General features: G+C 44.4%; 1 long non-coding RNA gene across 1 annotated transcript in view; it reads right to left on the bottom strand.

Annotated features, from left to right (window-relative positions):
* The window catches only part of LOC141986558 (uncharacterized), a 34,940-nt gene extending 15,920 nt beyond the window's left edge, over positions 1-19,020 (bottom strand). The window contains exons 1-3 of the long non-coding RNA XR_012639315.1: positions 18,977-19,020; positions 3,099-3,332; positions 1,253-1,357 (exon numbers count right to left, since the gene is read on the bottom strand). This is a non-coding gene — a long non-coding RNA (uncharacterized LOC141986558). The remainder of the gene's footprint in view (positions 1-1,252; positions 1,358-3,098; positions 3,333-18,976) is intronic.
* Positions 19,021-19,323: the final 303 nt, after the last annotated feature.

The following is a 19,323-nucleotide window of genomic DNA, read 5'->3' as shown; positions in this document are numbered from 1 at the left end:
CTGGACTGAGCCTGCCTGCCTACATCTAATGTGCTTGGCATGGAGGGGCAGAGCCCCAGGGTGTTTCTGGGACAGTCTTGGTCCTTACGCTGTGTCAGGGTCGGGTGCCACTTTACTGCTGAGTCCACGACCGGGTGGATCTCCTACCTCTGTGCAGTCAGTGGCCTGTTCTCCCCACTGCCATGCTGAAGCCTCCACATTTATTTATTGACAAATAAAATTTGCAGAATGTTGCAGAATTTCAAAATATTGTGTGCAGAAGGGTCACTGAGAGCACAGGAGACACCGGCTCCCGGCTGTCAGTTCTAGTGCCCAGTCCCATTCTGGCTCAGACCTGTCAGGTACAGCAATTGTAGGGAAAGTCTGACTTCAACTCTGTATCCCTGGGCTAGAGGGAGCATACTCACTTGATCTGTGGGGATGGTGTGCATGTGCAGTCTGGTTAGGACTAGGAGCTGTGGGCAACTTGAGCGTGCTCAGGGAGCACAGAATCATGGAGATTTTAACGGTTAAAAAAAACTAAGAAATCTCTACTGAGCACGTGGAAAGTGAAATTTTTAAAGGCTTCTAACCTGGCCAAATTTGGGTGGGGTTTCACAGGAGCCCCAAAAGGTGCATCTTTCATGCACAGGCTACCTCTCTGCCAAATTTGAAGTCCCTGCGGCAAAGCATGGGGGAGCTAGAGTTTCTCAAATAAAAGGTCTCCATAATTTTAACATTGCAAGACAATGTATTTTTCCCTGATCTTGTTTCCAAAAATAGCTAAACCATTTTTACAATTTTTTTTCCAGAAAAATTCAGCCCTTGGTAGACACCAGGCATTGAAAATTTCAGTCCAAATGGTTAAAGTCTGGCAAAGTTTAAGCAAATGAAAATGGGATCTTATAGTGGGAAGGGTTAGGCAACCTTAATAGTAGGTGATTCAGCCAGCCCCAACTACAATACATTAGTTCCCAAATGGAAAGTTCATTTGTCTGTGGCATGAGATACTTGTGTTTGCAGTATTTTTCCCTATATTAATTATTTTTAATAATCATAGAAGTTCCAGCAGGACTATTACCTCTGCATGTTTCTACAGCAGGCTTCAATAATGCTCATAGTACATACAATGTACACCTGCTTTTAAAGCAAATAGCAATGAAGTTTTAAACTCTTTAGGGCTTTTCAGCACCCAGTGTAATGCCAGCACTTAGCAAAGATAAAGCAATGATAAAATATGATCACAAGAGATATCAGATGTGATTACTACTACCTGCCCTGTTCTCCAGAGGAGCCTCTTTGCTGGTTCTCTTGGAGAGGTCTTTTGGAATTCTAGTTAAGTTCCTCTGGAATGTCAGCAGGTGCACAAACTGAAGGTCTGCAGTTGGAAAAAAAGCAGCATGCACCAAAGGAATACTTGATGGGTATACACAGTAGGAGCTTGTCTTTAAAAGCAGAAGTAGCCAAATAATTAGCACAGAAGAGACTAGAGTCAAATGGTTAAATGCAGTGTGGGTGCAAAAGCTTTTCTCTGCTTAAAAACCAACATGGTCTTTTGATTAATACCAGCAAACTTAGTGTGTGACACAGCTTCAATCAACATTTCGCTGGGAAGTAAGAATACATTAGTTCAGGTCAATATCTGCACTCCCATAGGACAAAATTACCTAACTGTCTTTGTCTGGTAATGATAATGACATTGTTAGCCTCCAGGGAATTGACGTAACAGAACTAAACAACTCAGGAAGAGCTGCGTGTGGGTGAACCAGCAAAGAATTCCGAGGGTATTGACTGATTCAGCTGATGGACTCTACTGTACTAAAATTTGAATGTGCCTGAAGCTGCAGCTGACAAGAAAATAAGCACATAGCACAAGAAATTTTTTAGGGGATATAAACAGTAATAAGCTACTCACCTGAAAGGAAGCAATTGAATTATGGAATCGTGTCTGAATGCGTTTTACTGTGGGTGGTCCATTCAGATTTTGTTTGTGTGTGTGTGTATGTGTGTGTGTGATGCAAATGTGTTTGTATGTATATGTGTTGTGGCTAGTATTCTTTTCTAGATGTCAAATAGTAAAATTTTGGTCTAATCCCCCCTTCTGCCTTCTGCTACCTATTGAGAGACATAAATGTTTGGTTCTTGAAAATACCATTACAGGAAATTTGTGCTGCTAATTATCAAAGCCATGAATAAGATTATCAGCATTAGTGTGGTGAGCCAGAATGTGACCTGTGGCATCTCCCACCACCAAATATAGACTAAAAGCCAATCATTTGTCATGTGCTGGGGCATTCAGTTTATTTTATGAAGGAAAGAGCAGAGTGTTTATTGGTGTGATTATGGGGTTGAGGGTTTTTTTTGTTTAGTGATTTATGGGAAAGTAATTCTCGCTGTCTATTGTATTTATTTAATTAAAAGAGCGGTTCAGTCAATAGAGCTGTAGCAAAGCCAAGGCCCGGCTGAACTCATTAAAGCAGAGTTTGCACACTGACATTGATTAAAGCCCTGCTGCGGTGGTTGCTGCATCTCCATTTAGTTTCTATTTGAAACCAGGTTGCCTTGCCTGGGCTGTCAGTTAGATGAAACAGAGCTGGCATGTGAAGCAGCGGCACTGAGATAAGAGAAATATTTCTGACAAGGAGCCAGGCGTTTCTCAGTACTGATACCTGAAAATTACTTCACTTTGTTTGTGGAGTTGCCTCATTTGTTATATATTAGGTCTGGATGTCCAGCTTTTGGCATCTCCCCTTTCCCCTCTCAAAAAGGCACCTCTCTTCCCTCTGCAACCTCCCTGAAATAGCTACAGACAGGGAGGAAGCAGACACTTTCCATAAAAGTCATCTAAAATTTCTCCTATCCACAATCCATCTCCCATAAGCTTGAGACATGGAGACACCTCAGACTCCATCTCTCATTCAAAAGCCAATATTTTAAAAAGGAAATAGTTCAGAAAAGCTGAGCCTCCTATTGCTGCCATGGCAGACTCTTAGCTCACGGATGTACTGAGTTCACTCTCATGGACTGATGAGAAAAGCTGTGTCTGGTGGGTGCTGTAAACCCAACATCACAGCTGGGTGGGTGGGCAGGCTGACACCAATGATACTACCAAGAATTACCTTGAGCGGGTCACTGCAGACTACGTGGCTCTGAGAAGAAGGATAAAGGAGTTTAAGGTGCAAGTTGTGTTCCCATCCATCCTCCCTGTTGAAGGAAAAGGCCCAGGTAGGGACCATCGAATTGTGGCGGTAAATGCATGGTTACACAAGTAGTGTCAGAGTGATGGCTTGGGATTCTTCGACCGTGAGATGTTGTTCCAGGAAGAAGGATTGCGAGGAAGAGATGGGATCCACCTAATGAAGAGAGGGAAGACATCTTAACAGGCAGGCTTGCTAACCTAGTGAGGAGGACTTTAAACTAGGTTCGCTGGGGGATGGTGACCTAACCCCTGAGCTAAGTGGGGAAGTGGGATACTAGGATGAAACACAAGGAGGAGGGTGCAACAGGGGAGGCCTCCTGTTCATACTGAGAAAGTAGGGCAATCGACTAGTTATCTTAGGTGCCTGTACAGGAATGAAAGAAGCCTGGGAAACAAACAGAAGAATTGGAAGTCCTGGCACAGTCAAGGAACTATGATGTGACTGGAATAACAGAGATTTGGTGGGGTAACTCACATGACTGGAACACTGTCATGGATGAGTATAAACTGTTCAGGAAGGACAGGCGGGGGAGAAAAGGTGGAGGTGTTGCCCTGTATGTAAGGCAGCAATATGATTTCTCAGAGCTCCAATATGAAACTGGAGAAAAGCCTGTTGACAGTCTTTGGGTTAAGTTTAGAGGCGAGAGCAACAACGGTGATGTCGTGGTGGGCATCTACTATAAAGCACCAGACCAGGAGGATGAGGTAGATGAAGCTTTCTTTGGACAGCTAACAGAAGTTTCTATATCACAGGCCCTGGTTCTCATGGGGGACTTCAATCACCCTGACATCTGCTGGGAGAGCAATACAGCAGAGCACAGACAATCCAGGAAGTTTTTGGAGAGTGCTGGGGACAACTTCCTGGTGGAAGTGCTCGAGGAACCAACTAGTGGCCGTGCTTCTCTTGACCTACTGCTCACAAACAGAGAAGAATTGGTAAGGGAAGTAGAAGTGGGTGACAACCTGGGCAGCAGTGACCAGAGATGTTTGGGTTCAGGATCCTGAAAAAAGGAAGAAAGGAGAGCAGAATATGGATGCTGGACATCAGAAAAGAACACTTTGACTCCCTCAGAGAACTGATAGGCAGGATCCCCTGGGAGAATAACATGAGGGGGAAAGGAGTCCAGGAGAGCTGGCTGTATTTTAAAGAAGCCTTATTGGGGGCGCAGGGAACAAACCATCCCAATGTGCAGAAAGAACAGCAAATAAGACCAGCTTGGCTTAACAGAGAAATCTTTGATGAGCTTAAACACAAAAAGGAAGCTTACAAGAAGTGCAAACTTGGATAGATGACTAGGGAGGTGTATAAGAATATTGCTTGAGCATGCGGGGGTGTAATCAGGAAGGTCAAAGCACAATTGGAGTTGCAGCTAGCAAGGAATTTGAAGGGTAACAAGAAGGGTTTCTACAGGTATGTTAGCAACAAGAAGTAGGTCAGGGAAAGTGTGGGACCCTTACTGAATGGGGGAGACAACCTAGTGACAGATGATGTGGAAGAAGCTGAAGTACTCAGTGCTTTTTTTGCCTCGGTCTTCACAGACAAGGTCAGCTGCTCCCAGACTCCTGCACTGGGCAGCACAGTAAGGGGAGGAAGTGAGCAGCCCTCAGTGGTGAAAGAACAGGTTAAGGACTATTTAGAAAAGCTGAACATGCACAAGTCCATGGGGCCGGACCTAGTGCATCCAAGGGTGCTGAGGGAGTTGGCTGATGTGATTGCAGAGCCATTGGCCATTATCTTTGAAAACTCATGGTGACCAGGGGAGGTCCCAGATGATTGGAGAAAGGCAAATATAACGCCCATCTTTAATAAAGGGAAGAAGGAGAATCTGGGGAACTACGGACAGGTCAGCCTCACCTCAGTCCCTGGCAAAATCATGGAGCAGGTTCTGGAGGAATCCATTTCGAAGCACTTGGAGGAAAGGAAGGTGATCAGGAACAGTCACCATGGATTCACCAAGGGCAAGTCATGCCTGACCAACCTGATTGCCTTCTATGATGAGATAACGGGCTCTGTGGATATGGGGAAAGTGGTGGATGTGATATATCTTGACTTTAGCAAAACTTTTGATATGGTCTCCCACAGTATTCTTGACAGCAAGTTAAAGAAGTATGGATTGGATGAATGGACTATAAGGCGGATAGAAAGCTGGCTAGATCATTGGGCTCAACAGGTAGTGATCTGTGGCTTGATGTCCAGCTGACAGCTGGTATCAAGCAGAGTGCCCCATGGGTCTGTCCTGGGACCGGTTTTGTTCAACATCTTCATTAATGATCTGGATGATGGATGGATTGCACCCTTAGCAAGTTCATGGATGATACTAAGATGCGGGGAGAGGTAGATACGCTGGAGGGTAGGGATAGGGTCCAGAGTGACCTAGATAAATTGGAGGATTGGGCCAAAAGAGATCTGATGAGGCTCAACAAGGACAAGTGCAGAGTCCTGCACTTAGGACGGAAGAATCCCAAGCACTGCTACAGGCTGGGGACCAACTGGCTAAGCGGCAGTTCTGCAGAAAAGGACGGGAAGCTGGATATGAGTCAATAGTGTGGCCTTGTTGCCAAGAAGGCCAACGGGATATTGGGCTGCATTAGTAGGAGCATTGTCAGCAGATCGAGGGAAGTGATTATTCCCCTCTATTTGGCACTGGTGAGGCCACATCTCGAATATTGTGTCCAGTTTTGGGCCCCCCACTACAGAAAGGATGTGGATGAATTGGAGAGAGTCCAGTGGAGTCCAATGAAAATGATTAGGGGGCTGGGACACATGACTTATGAGGAGACACTGGGGGAACTGTACTTATTTAGACTGCAGAAGAGAAGAGTGGGGGGGATTTGATAGCAGCCTTCAACTACCTGAAGGGGGGTCCCAAAGAGGATGGAGCTTGGCTGTTCTCAGTGGTGGCAGATGACAGAACAAGGAGTAATGGTCTCAAGTTGCAGTGGGGGAGGTCTAGGTTGGATATTAGGAAACACTATTATACTAGGAGGGTGGTGAAGCACAAACCTAGATGACCTCCTGAGGTCTCTTCCAACCCTATGATTCTGTGCTTTAGCTACCTTTTGTCAGAATGACTGCTGTAAGGGAAGCGCTATTCAAGCAGGTGCATTTTGATGTGGTATTTTGTTTGTTTTTTTCTCCCTCCGTTTCTGGACTGCACATGCAGTACTCAGAGTTTTGGAAAGTGTATGTCACTGAGCCAGTTCCAGTGCAGTTATTTTGAATGGATTTTATAAAGTTATTCATAGAAAGTCTCTTTTTATATACAAACAAAATACTGTGAGCAATGTAAATTGGAACATCAATAAATGACCTGCAATAGAGGTCATCTTATCCACAAAGCCAGCCCTAAATTGAATGGCAGAATTCATATGAGAAGGAACACTTATTGGAATGTTTCTCATCCTTTCCCATATTGGGACCCTTCTCCCTTCCAACTGGGATCTAGCCGGGTTCCGCCTCCCATTTACCAATATGGGAAGGACTGAGAGGTCATGACCCATAAATACCTGTTTGCCACCTCATAGGGGTCACAACCCTCAGGTTGAGAACTCATGCTGTGTGTTATGAAGTCCATCTCCTTACATTGTGACAGGATTGATTTAATTTGCCCATTGTTCTCGAAAGCTTTGAAAGTTAACTAACAGTACTTAAAAGTATATGTATATGCTGGGAGAAAGGGAGAGATCACATTATGTGTTTTATACATGCTTATTTCTCAGATCTGAAAGCTACACATTGGGGAGGTAGTGTGGTACTCTTTAAAGACATTGGCACAGGACTCAAGAAACTGGGGATCTATTTTTGGCTCTATCCTTGAATTTGGGCAAATAACTTCATCTGTGTTTCCACTCCCATCCTTTGTCTGCCTTGTCCTTGTAGAGAGTCCCTACTCTATGCAGCTAACAGTCTCTCAGAATGGGTGAAATCCTAGTGCCACTGATTTCAATGGCAAGATTCCCATTAATTTCACCCCATGCATTCATCATGTCTAGCACAATGCGTCCCCGATCTGAGTTGGAGGCTCTAGGTGCTACTGTAATAATCATAATAATAGCAAAAAAGGAGTGCCAAACACTAAGATTTTACGAGATCCACATGAATGAGACTTGTAGCAATGCCCCTCCTCACCCAGCATCTAAGGTTGCCAACCCTCCAGGATTGTCCGGGAGTCTCCAGGAATTAAAGATTATGATGTGTGATTAAACCTCCAGGAACATGTCCAACCAAAGCTGGCAACCCTAGGCAGAATCAGATCCTGCCTTTGCTTCAGTTTCCTCTCATTTTTGATGGTTCTCTCATTGTTCCGTGTAGTTTGATTGCTGAGGTAACAGCCCTTTGTTTAAGTCACATAAAAGTCCACACCCTTCCTGAGCACAACCAAGAGTCCAAAGCAACACATTCCTCCTGGGGCGGGGGGGGGTCTGACCTGTTCACCAGCACTATCTTCTGGCCTTCTCCTGGGCCCTGCTCTAGCCTTCCTGAGCTCTACTCAGACCCTTTGTTTCCCCCTTGTTAGCAAGAGTCACTGCACAAACCCCCTTGTTAGGTGATAACATCAACAACATTTCCAGTCTCCTCTCAATAGCACGGGCTGCTATACCTCCTCACAGGGTGGCAGCAAAGGCAGAAACCCATGCCCACCCTGTACTATGGGACCCCAGACCTGGGAACCCTTAGCAACCAAGCTATCTGCCCCACATAGTTCAAAACTGCCCTGTCTTCTTCCCAAGGCCTCTTCTTATACTCCCCGTCCTCCTGTCTGCCCTTCCTATGGAGCATAAACTTCCTGGAGTCCATCTCTGTCCTGTACCCACAAGCCTGGTCTTAGTCACTTGTCCCTTTGTCACTCATCTGGGGAGGTGAGCTAAATCTGGCACAGGTGTTGCTGAGTTCCAGTCCCCTTAAAGGGCCAGCTCACCATGTGACAAGCCCCTTCTCAGCAACATTTGTAACTTGCAGAAAAAGACCTGCTAGACAATCCATCTAATAACTACTAATTACTCCTTCAGTATTTGTTGGGCTGGGACATTAAGCTTGTAGAAAACGATCTGTGTTATATAGCTGCTGCTCTTAAAAACACAATATCTGCTGGCATCCGCAGACAATAGAGTGAAATTCACCTGTTGTCAGCGTGAGTGTGCCAGGTTCTCTGCACCACAGACCACCAGCCATGCCCTTGCATAAAAGGAGCATGGGCACAGAGTACAGTGATGGCTCTGAACACTTGGAGGCGCTATTGTGGATGAGTCCATTAGACCTGTGTTTCTCAATGACCGGTCCGTAGATCAGCGCCTGTCTCTGAGATCTCCCTGACACAGTTTAGGAAGGCAGCAAGCCAGTCCTTGGTATCAAAGAGTTTGAGAAACACTGTGTTAGAGATTATAGAGTTTACAAATATATTTTTCCAGTCAAATAGCGTTAACATTATGTAAAGCAGCAAATGTGATTCACCAGCCACATATATTTTTGTTTGTATGTACAAGTATACGAATATTTTAATAGATTGCACAAGCAAGCAGTTGACCTACTGGTAATAGATTAAGAATAATACAGTTTTGATTTCCCTAGCAATCATCCCTAAGCGGCAGTAAAAAGCTTACATTCATATTCCTTTCTAGTTACATTCATACAGTAAGTTGTTCTTATTGATGCTGCTTATACATTCCAGTGATTTTTGAATGCCAAATATGCAATTTTTTTCAAAACTGACCTCTTAGGATTTAGAACGATTGTGAGTGGGAAATTTTTAAAAGTGCACTCAAACTCCAAGCAAGGTTTCTTTTTTTAAGAACTCCATCATAATTCATTTGGCAAATACTTGGGCAGGCTAATGTAGACAAGCAAAATCCTATTCAATATTTATTTTAATGATACGTTATTTTGGAATGATAATTGCATGGTATTCCTCTGGAAGCACTACCCTCTGTAGCATCCACATTTATGCCAAATACATTCATTATGATCAGTCTTGTGAAAAATTCAGTAAGCCTCTGGCAAAAACTAAAAAGTTTAAATCACCAATTTCTTCAGTGCTTTTCTACATATACATATAATTCTTATGAATGTTCATTTCCTTTGGGTTCACATCTTGGTCATCTGAACTGGCTAGCAACAACTATAATTCTTTTATTTTATGTTTCCGTTTTCACCCCAACTTTGCTAAGGATTATGCAACCAAAAATACACCATCTCTGACCCAAAGAGCTTACATGCTGAAACCAGTTATGCTTCTGAAAACCTATGTATTCCACCTATGACTAAAATAAAATGGCAATAGATCCACTGTGTTACAATTTCTTATGGTTACTAGGATGCTATGGCACATGCTCTTCTTATCTGCAAAACTGTCTTCCTTGCGTCTGGGATCATCATAAAAGGAAAATTGTGCTGCCTGGAAAATCTCTGTGGCATTTGTCGCATACTTTATTTCCATGGGCGAGACATGAAATGAAACACCTGTAGCATACTGGACTGTTTTTAGCAGCAGAGAGCCAAAGCCACAATGAACATTTCATAAGGAGCTGTGCGTGTGTCTCTCTATATGTTTGTATGAGTGTGACTCACAAGCCATCATGCCCCCTTGTGGTTGGGGGTAGGTAGAGGCGCTGACTTCGTAATTTTCCAGGGATGCTCGACTCCCTCTCTGCCCCAGGCCCTGTCCTCACTCCACCCCTTCCCCGCAAACCTCCACTCCTATTCCACCTCTTCCCACCCCGCTCCACCCCCACTGAGGGTGACCAGATGTCCCGTTTTTAAAGGGACAGTCCTGTATTTAAGCTCTTCTGCAGGTGTCCTGACTTTTTCATAAAAATGGACAAATTGTCCCATATGTTCTGTCTCCCCCACATGAGCACTGGTGGATCCTACTGCTGGCCAGATCCCGTCTCGCCAGCCACTTGCCCACCAGCAGTGAGTGGGGGTTCCAGTGGCCAATGATGGGTGTGAGTGTGCGAGGCTGGTGGTGGGGAAAAGCTGCAGCATTTGAGACCAGCCCCTGCTGTGCGCCAGCTCTCAGCCAGCAGGGCCTCATCCTGTTTCTGGCTGGCACTGGCTGCACGCTGCAGTGGCTGGTGAGTGTGGGCTGGCTACGTGTCACCTCTGCTGCCCACCCGCTGGCCCTTTACTGGCTGGCTCCCCCCTCCCTGCTTTTCCCCTTCACCCTCCCCCACAGCCCAACTGCTCCTCCATATGCCCCCCAGCAGGGTGCATCCCGCTCCCAGTGCTGTGCGGAGAACCAGCCCATGGTGGGAGCGCTCAGCTCACCAACAGCCTGGCCGGCAGGCTCCTTCCTTCCCCCACTACCTCTGGCTGGGCTGGCACCCTGGGAAAGCCCAAGACCCTCTGGCCCAGAGCGCTGTAGAGGAGGAGCTGAGCCCTGCCTGTGCCAAAGCCCTGCACAGCGCTGGCACGAGGAAGCCTCTCTGCCCATCAGCTAAGCTCTGGAGTGGGTGGGGGGGGAGGGCGAAGCAATTTTCCAGCCTGTTCATGCCCTGACCCTGCAGACTCCACAGTAGCCCCCTGGGCAGGGGCTTAGCACCCTCTCCACCTGCCCACCCACCCTGGGTCTTGCCCCCAGGGAGCACAGGGCTGCTCTGTCCCCTAGGCACCCTCCTGTGCTGAGCCACCTCTTTGGCTGGGTTTGCTGAAGCCCCTGCAGTCAGGTTCTCTGGGCCCTGGAGCACAATGCATCCTTAGGTCTTAACCCCTTCCTGCCCACGCCATAGCTGGGGGACAGGAGGTGGCTGGGTTATGTCAGTGGCCAGCAGCAGCCTGGAGATGTTAGCTATTTTTTGACACTGTGTGGCCAGGAAGGGACAAGCTGCTTCCAGCCACCAGGGAGAGGGAGGGGAAGAGATGAGCTCTGCAAAGACATGGGCCAAGTCATCCCTCCCCCCGACGCCTCCCCTGCAGCTGGAAGCAGCTCCCATCGCTTCCCTCTGCCACAGTGCTAAAAAGCTGCTGCTGGCCACATTCTTGTGTGAACCTTGGCAAATATCTGGGGGGGTGGGGTGGGCCATGTGACTCTGCATGCCCCGGAAAGCCAGGCAGGGAGAGTCAGGTTGGTCATTCCCCGCCCCCATGTGAGAGTGTTTGTGGGGTGGGGAGTGGGGGTAGGGGTGTCTGTGTCACCTCTCCCTGTGTGAACCCTAAAGCCTTAAAGATAAGAACGTAAATAAAAAGAATCCAGCCAAGCAGCATTTCTTTTTAACAGGGGCTCAGTCAACTTGATGTTAATTTGAACATTTGTACTGCATAGGTCTGATTGATTGCCATTGAACTCCCTTGAATACGAATAATTTTACCAGGTGTCCTGTATTCAGCATAGGGAAATATGGTGACCCTACCCCACCCCGCCTCTTCCTGCCTCAGTCCTCTCCCTCCCCTGAGCGTGCCCTGCCCTTGCTCCGCCCCCTCTCTCCCAGTGCCTCCTGCATGTTGTTGAACAGCTGATTGCAGCAGGCCGGAGGCACTGGGAGGAAGGGGGAGGAGCTGATCGGCACGGCCGCCGGCAGGTGGAAGGTGCTGGGGGCGGGGGGGAAAGAGTGGCCACCGATGAATGCTGAGCATCCACTATTTTTTTCCCATGGGTGCTCCAGCCCCAAAGCACCCACGGTGTTGGCACCTATGGGTGTGGGGCAGCAGGTTCTCCTCCTTTTGTGCCTCCTGTTGACAGTCACTCCAGCCCTGGGGTGGTATGCTGCTTATTGTAACTTTAACCTTGCCTGCGTCTCATATTGTCCCACTCCTTCTGGGGTGCGCCAATAGTTCAGCAAACAACAACTTCTCAACTTCTCTTTGGGCCTTCAGTCCGACTCTGGATGCGCTAGTCTGTGCCACTGCTATCAGGGGGTTCGACAGTCCTTACTCTATGTCTGGAGGTTTCCACTCCACCTTCCTCAGTGGGCCAGTAGGAGAACTCAGGCCCTCCCTCTCCACTGGGTTCTGGACCAGAGATCCTTTAATAAGCAGTCAAGTCCTTGCTACACAGACCGCTTGCTGTCTCCCCAGACCGATTCCTACTTTGGCCTGTCTTAGGCTTTTCCCACAGTCTCTTCTGGGGCTCACAGAGTATCAGTTCCTCTCTTTCTAAGCCTCTTCCACAGGCTCATGGCAGAGCTTTTTAGCATTTTCTGCCATCCAGCAGTTGCTGGGTGCCAGGAGAGTTTTCAGTACTCCCCTGACAGGAGAGACCCTGACCTAGCAGGAATTTTCCTGTTCTCTGCAGGACCTCTCTATCAGCATGGAGAATCCTGGGCTAACTCATTTCCTCCTGCTTTCCTTCCCAACTGCCTTGGGCTCCCAGTTGCAGACCTTCCTTCCATCGGGAGCCTTTGTCTGCCAACAGCAAAACTCAGCTCCCTGACACAAACCAGGCTTCTCTCACTGATTGAGAGCCAGAAATCTGCTCCCCTTCCTGGTCAGCCTTTTTAGCTCCTTCCTTTAGGCTTGACATCTAGTGCAGGTGTTGTGGGACAGAACTGATTAAGTCCACAGGCTCTCATTAACCCTTGTACCCAGTGTGGGATTGGCAGGCCCCATCCAATGATCAATTAATGATGAGGGCCAAAAGCAGAAATGATAGGGGTGCAAGAGCAGGGTATAATATGCTCCCACTGCAAATGTCTCATTTATCTTTTAGAATTAAAATATACAATACTGACAAATTACTTATCAATTCAATAGGCACATATGCAAATGGCTGAATGCATTTATTTAAACAAAGGATATACATAAATACACAAATACAAATACAGAATTCTGCATTCTGTACATCATATACTTAAAACTCAGAGACAAAATTACAGAAAAATTCTATTCACGTTCTCAAATTGTGCCCATTGCCAGGGTAGCTGGACACTTTCATGTAGTGCGTTATGAGATGTAAGGAGGGAGGAACGCAAGCCAAAACAGGGAAAGAACATATTAAAGAATATTTAGATAATTTAGATATATTCAGGTCGGCAGGCCCTGATGAAATTCATCCTAGGCTACTTAAGGAACTAGCTGAAACAATCTTGGAACCATTAGCAATTTTCTTTGAGAACTGGAGGATGGGTAAGGTCTCAGAAGACTAGAGAAGGGCAAACATAGTAACAATCTTTAATAAGGAAAACAAAGAGGACACAGAGATTATAGACCATTCAGCCTAACTTCAATGCCTAGAAAGATACTGGAACAAATTATTAAACAATCAATTTGTAAGCAGCTAGAAGATAATAGAATTATAAAGAATCGCCAGCATGGATTTGTTAAAAACAAATCATGCCAAACAAACCTAGGTTCCTTCTTTGACAGGTTACTGACCTAGTGAATGGGGGGAAACAGTAGACATGATATATCCTGATCTTAGTAAGGCTTTTAATACAATCCTTCAAGATATTTTATAAGCAAACTAGGTAAATGTGGTCTAGATTAAATTACTGTAAAGTGGGTGTACAAGTGGTTAAAAGACTGTACTCAAAGAATAAGTTATCAATGGTTCACTGTCCAACTGGGAGGCTGTATCTAGTAGTGTCCCAAAGGGATCAGTCATCGGTCTGGTGCTATTCAATATTTTAATGAATGGCTTGGATAATGGTGTGGAGAGTATGCTATAAAATTTGCACATGACACCAATCTGGGAGGGATTGCAAGCACGTTGGAGGACAGGATTAGAATTCAAATTGACAAATTGGAGAACTGGTTTGAAATCAACACGATGAAATTCAATAGAGATAACTTTAAAATACAACACTTAGGAAGGAAAAAAATCAGATGTATAACTACCAAATGGGGAATAGCTGCGGAAAAATATTTGGATGTTAATGTGGATCAGAAATTGAATATGAGTCAACAATGTGATACAGTTGAGAAAAGAAGGCTAATATCATTCTGCGGTGTATTAAAAGGAGTGTAATATGCAAGACATGGGAAGTAATTGTCCTGCTCTACTCAGCACTGGTGAGGTCTCAGCTGGAATACTATGGCCAATTCTGTGTACCACTCTTTAGAAAAGATGTGAACAAATTGGAGAGAGTCCAGAGGACAGCAACAAAAATGATAAGTTGTTTAGAAAATCTAAGCTATAAGGAAAGATTCAAAAAACTGGACATGCTGAATATTGAGAAAAGAAGAGTGAGGGGGGACCTGATAGTCTTCAAATATGTTAAGGGTTGGTATAAAGCAGAGAGGTTGTCCAGGTCCACTGAAGGTAGAACAAGAAGTAATGGGACTTAATCTGCAGCAATGGAGATTCAGGTTAGATATTAGGAAATGCTTTCTTACTATAGAGGAGGTTGTAAAATTCCCATCACGGGAGGTTTTTAACATCATGTTGGACAAACACCTATCAGGGATGGCCTTGGTTTACTTGGTCCTGCCTCAGTCAGAGGGCTGGTCTTGATGATTTCTAGAGGTCCCTTCTATCCCTGCATTTCTATGATTCTGTGATTCAATGATAATTGTCATCCATCAACTGTGGTTCTTCCCTTCTATCTCCCTGCCTCTTCCCAAGTCAGCAATTGTGGGTTTTTAAATTTTTTTCAAATGTTTATTATTGTGTGATGTTTTTATTACTGAAGACAACATCAAAGAACCATACCTTACATTTGGAATGGAAAGTGGCTTGTGGTAATTCTTAGATCCCATAGGAATTCATCCCACAGTTTTTGACTGGCACCCCAGGACACTTTGAATCTTGCAAATATGGGCTTTGTGAGAATGAGCCTTACTACTGGAGGATGAAGAGTGATGCGTACGGTTTCCACCCTCCACACCATTACTTTTGACTCCAAATGAGATTATTGTGCACAGTAGAAGAGTGAATCATAGTGAGCTTAGATTCTGAGTCCCTTGTGACACTCTGTATCTCGGGGGACCACCCTGCACCCCCATGTTCATCCTTATAATATGATGATCTGGTACCCAATGCAAAGTTTGTCATGTCAGGTGTCTTTGGAAGGCTCATGATGCACTGAGCATTGTTGTTATAGTGATGTTATGTTATAGGTTGTAATTTCATGTATATAGTTATGAGGCTGAAAATGTGTCCTCATGGCTTAAAACAATCCCAGGCAAAACTTTCCTGGAACAGAGGGGCAGTTCACACCTCATCAGGGAACATATGGGACAAAACCAGCCCAGCCTCAGAGGAACAAAGGAGACTGGCTTAGGCAGTACAAAGGATCTGTTGGACTCTCGAGTGAGTCACCCCCCTTCTGTTGGTCAGTTTGGGACTACGATGAGGTAATGCTCACCTGATCCTGAAGGTGGGGGAAGGGGGGATAAAAGCAAAGAGGGAAGAAAGAACATGATAAAAGGGAGAGACGTTTGCCATGTTCTTCCTCTCTCTTCCACCTCCATCTACAGACACCAGAAATGCTGATCAAAGGGGAAAGCCTGGCTGACGGGCAACCAGCCAGTCTGTGGTGAGAAGAATCTAAATTTGTAAGGGCACTGAAAGTGTTAAGATCAGCTTAGAATGTGTTTTGCTTGTATTTCATTTGACCAAATCTGACTTCTTGTGCTTTGATTTATAATCACTTAAAATCTATCTTTTGTAGTTAATAAATTTTTTTGTTTATTCTACCTGAAGCAGTGCGTTTGGTTTGAAACATGTCAGAGACTCCCCGCGGGATAATAAGCCTGGTACAATTTCTTTGTTAAATTGACGAACTCATATAAGCTTGCAGTGTCCAGCTGGCATAACTGGACACTGCAAGATGTAGGTTCCTAGGGTTGTGTCTGGGAGCGGAGATATTGGCTAGTGTCATTCGGTTGCACAATCCAAGCAGTGGCTGGCCAAAAGTGCTCACTCACATAGCTAGGAGCTTACACGCTAGAGGCTGAGCATGAACAGCCTGGGAGTGGGGGTTCTCACAGCAGAGCAGGGTAAGGCTGGCTCCCAGAGTCGAGGATTGGAGTGGCCTAGCAGATCACTGGTCCCCATATTTAGCAGCCATTCAGTTACTGCACTAACAGGAGCTGTGTAAGAATCTATATAGAAAAGAATACCATTAGATAGAATAAAATAAATTTGGTTCAGTCAGATTGCTTCGTACCATAACCATAATGTCAGCATGGCAGCATGACAGCAATGTGGGAAGATGTCTGACAGAACTCCTAAACAGATCATCAGCCACTCAGAAGTGTATCAATCTCAACTGTGTCTCTTTCAGATGGGCCAGATTGTTCTAACATCATCTCTACCTCTTCTTCCAGTTTCCTATTTCCTTCCCTATTTCTCTCCAAAGATGCCACAGGCTATGAATAATCTAACTCTACTGACACAGCTCTCGGTCACTTTCTCTAGTCTAGTAGAATAACTTTCTAATGCTGTATTTCAGTGTCTGTTGAAGAATATTTTCCATCTGCTTTTTTGATGTGGGAGTGTGGGAGGGGTAGGGGCAGCTGGGATGGTGGGGGTGGTGTCAAGGAATGATTCCAGGACATACTGCTCTCTCTCAAATGGTCTATTGATTCTTTTATGTTCACACAGGGTTTGGTACATTGCTTTGGCTTCCCTCAGGTGTTGCTGCTATTTCTCTGCTTTCCCTGAGAGAGAGAGATAAAAGAAAGAAATCCACTTCCCTCTAATGGCAACTTTCAAAATCAACAGGACATGGAGCATTCTACTCTCATCCTAAACCTTTTACTAAGTAATTATGGGGCATTTCTTGGAACATTTTCAATACAAAACATACCTGAAGAACAAACATTGTTCTGAGTGGACAGAGGTAACGGGAAAACAATACAAATGAGTTAGTGTTACAGAAGGAGGAAGATCTGGGCACAATCTCTTTCTAATGCTGTGATGTGATGCATTATGTGGGGAAGGACAACAGGAAGTGCACGTGGTTAACCATTAGTCACACCAGGAAAAGGAATATTTTATGCCAGCACTTTGTTGCAGTAGTTATCACCATGAAGAAGATGGGTTTGATTCCCACGCCAGAGCTCCCTCTCGTGAGTTCGTTAGTTAAGAGAAAATATATCAAGTAATGTTAAGGGCACTTTTCCTCTCTTTGGATTAATAAATGACTAACATACAAAACCAAAATCTCTGTCATCTCTAGTGGTGTCTACAAAAGGCTCTTCTGGGATGACAGGAATTAGGGGTTTACAAATTAAGTCCTGATACAACCTTAAAAATTGCACCACAAGTGCAATTATCAAAAGGGAAGTAGATATTGTGGTTAGTTTATGAATGTCAGAAAATAAGACAGCATGCATTATATTTAACGTGGTATATGTGCAATGACAGATTAAATAACTCTATACCGTCTTCAAATAAAAAACTAATTTGGCAATTTAGTAGCTATTTATTGTTCCATTTTCTTTGAGACCTTAATGCACTTCTATTAAAACTGATTAGCAGTTTTCAGTATACAGTTGTTCTGATATATCTGCATAGTAAGCATATCTTCATGCTTTAAAAGAAATTGAGCAATAATTTCTCACTATGTAAAATTGACCTTCCACTTAAAAGTTCACAGGACAAATACAGAGCTGGTGTAAGAAATGTCCTTAAATATTTCTTCTGATGTACTATGCAAATCTTCATAAACAATTATAACAGTGCATGCTATACAGTTATTATATTGCAAATTTAGTTGCACAGTGTGTGCAAACTTTGTTCTGTGTTTGCAAATGTTTTACAATTTGTACTTTTTAAAATGCTGTTCTCTTCAGATTTTTAATTACATTTGGCATGAATAGAAAATCTGCATGAAGCTGCTTAATCAAGGAAACATAGGAAATATAGTTTTAGTGGCAATTTAAAACAACCTGGTGCACATTTTAAAAGTTAGATCATTTCTCAATGTACCTTACAGTATGTACCAGACAAAGGTTGAAGTCTACAGCTTTGTTCTATTTTGCATTAAATTGTAGGGGCTTTTTTGAGTATGTGCCACTAAGTATGCTAATGAGCCAGTCAAAGAATCAGCTGTACTAGCATTTAATGAGAATTCAAGAGGGATTTATGTTGCCTAATACCATAGTTTTGGTGAAGATTCAAAGAAGATTAATTTGATTCATGTCAGAATGGAAGAATTGTTGCATAATCTGCAGCGAAACTTTGACAAATATATTTGTGAAAACTTGCACAGATCTTCAGATTCATATATGGGGACTATCAAAGAATGAAGCAATATTTTGGGTATTGTTTTTTGTTTATACAGAGTGCAGTGATATTTGTATTCTTCATGCACATTTAAAACAATGTCATGTTGAATCTTTTGTTCAAAGGAAAATTAAAATGGGAGGTAGAGTTACTGTCAAGGTTCCCTCCCCACTCTGAACTCTAGGGTACAGATGTGGGGACCTGCATGAAAGACCCCCTAAGCTTATTCTTACCAGCTTAGGTTAAACGCTGCCACCACCAAAGTGTTACACAGAGAACAGGGGAAGTGCCCACTTGGAAACGTCTCCCCCCCAAAATATCCCCCCAAGCACTACACCCCCTTTCCTGGGGAAGGCTTGATAAAAATCCTCATCAATTTGCATAGGTGAACACAGACCCAAACCCTTGGATCTTAAGAACAATGAAAAAACAATCAGGTTCTTAAAAGAAGAATTTGAATTAAAGAAAAGGTAAAAGAATCACCTCTGTAAAATCAGGATGGTAAATACCTTACAGGGTAATCAGATTCAAAACATAGAGAATCCCTCTAGGCAAAACCTTAAGTTACAAAAAGACACAAAAACAAGAATATGCATTCCATTCAGCACAGCTTATTTTATCAGCCATTTAAACAAAACAGAATCTAATGCATATCTAGCTAGATTGCCTACTAACTCTTTACAGAAGTTCTGACCTGCATTCCTGCTCTGGTCCCGGCAAAAGCATCACACAGACAGAGCGGACCCTTTGCCCCCCCCCTCCAGCTTTGAAAGTATCTTGTCTCCTCATTGGTCATTTTGGTCAGCTGCCAGTGAGGTTATCTTAGCTTCTTAACCCTTTACAGGTGAAAGGGTTTTTCCTCTGGCCAGGAGGGATTTAAAGGTGGTTAGCCTTCCCTTTATATTTATGACAGTTACAAACTAGACAGTGGAGCAGAGCTGTTCATTATGTCTCCCCTCTGGCAGACGAGCTCCACCTTTGTGGGAAGTAGGAATGTGGGTGGAGGCAGGAAAGCTGACCTGAGAATTAAAAAATAGGGAG

This window comes from Natator depressus, chromosome 1, assembly GCF_965152275.1.
Source record: "Natator depressus isolate rNatDep1 chromosome 1, rNatDep2.hap1, whole genome shotgun sequence".
Classification (NCBI taxonomy): domain Eukaryota; kingdom Metazoa; phylum Chordata; order Testudines; family Cheloniidae; genus Natator; species Natator depressus.
Note: the sequence above shows the minus strand (reverse complement) of the source record. Positions and strands in the feature narration are given on the sequence as shown.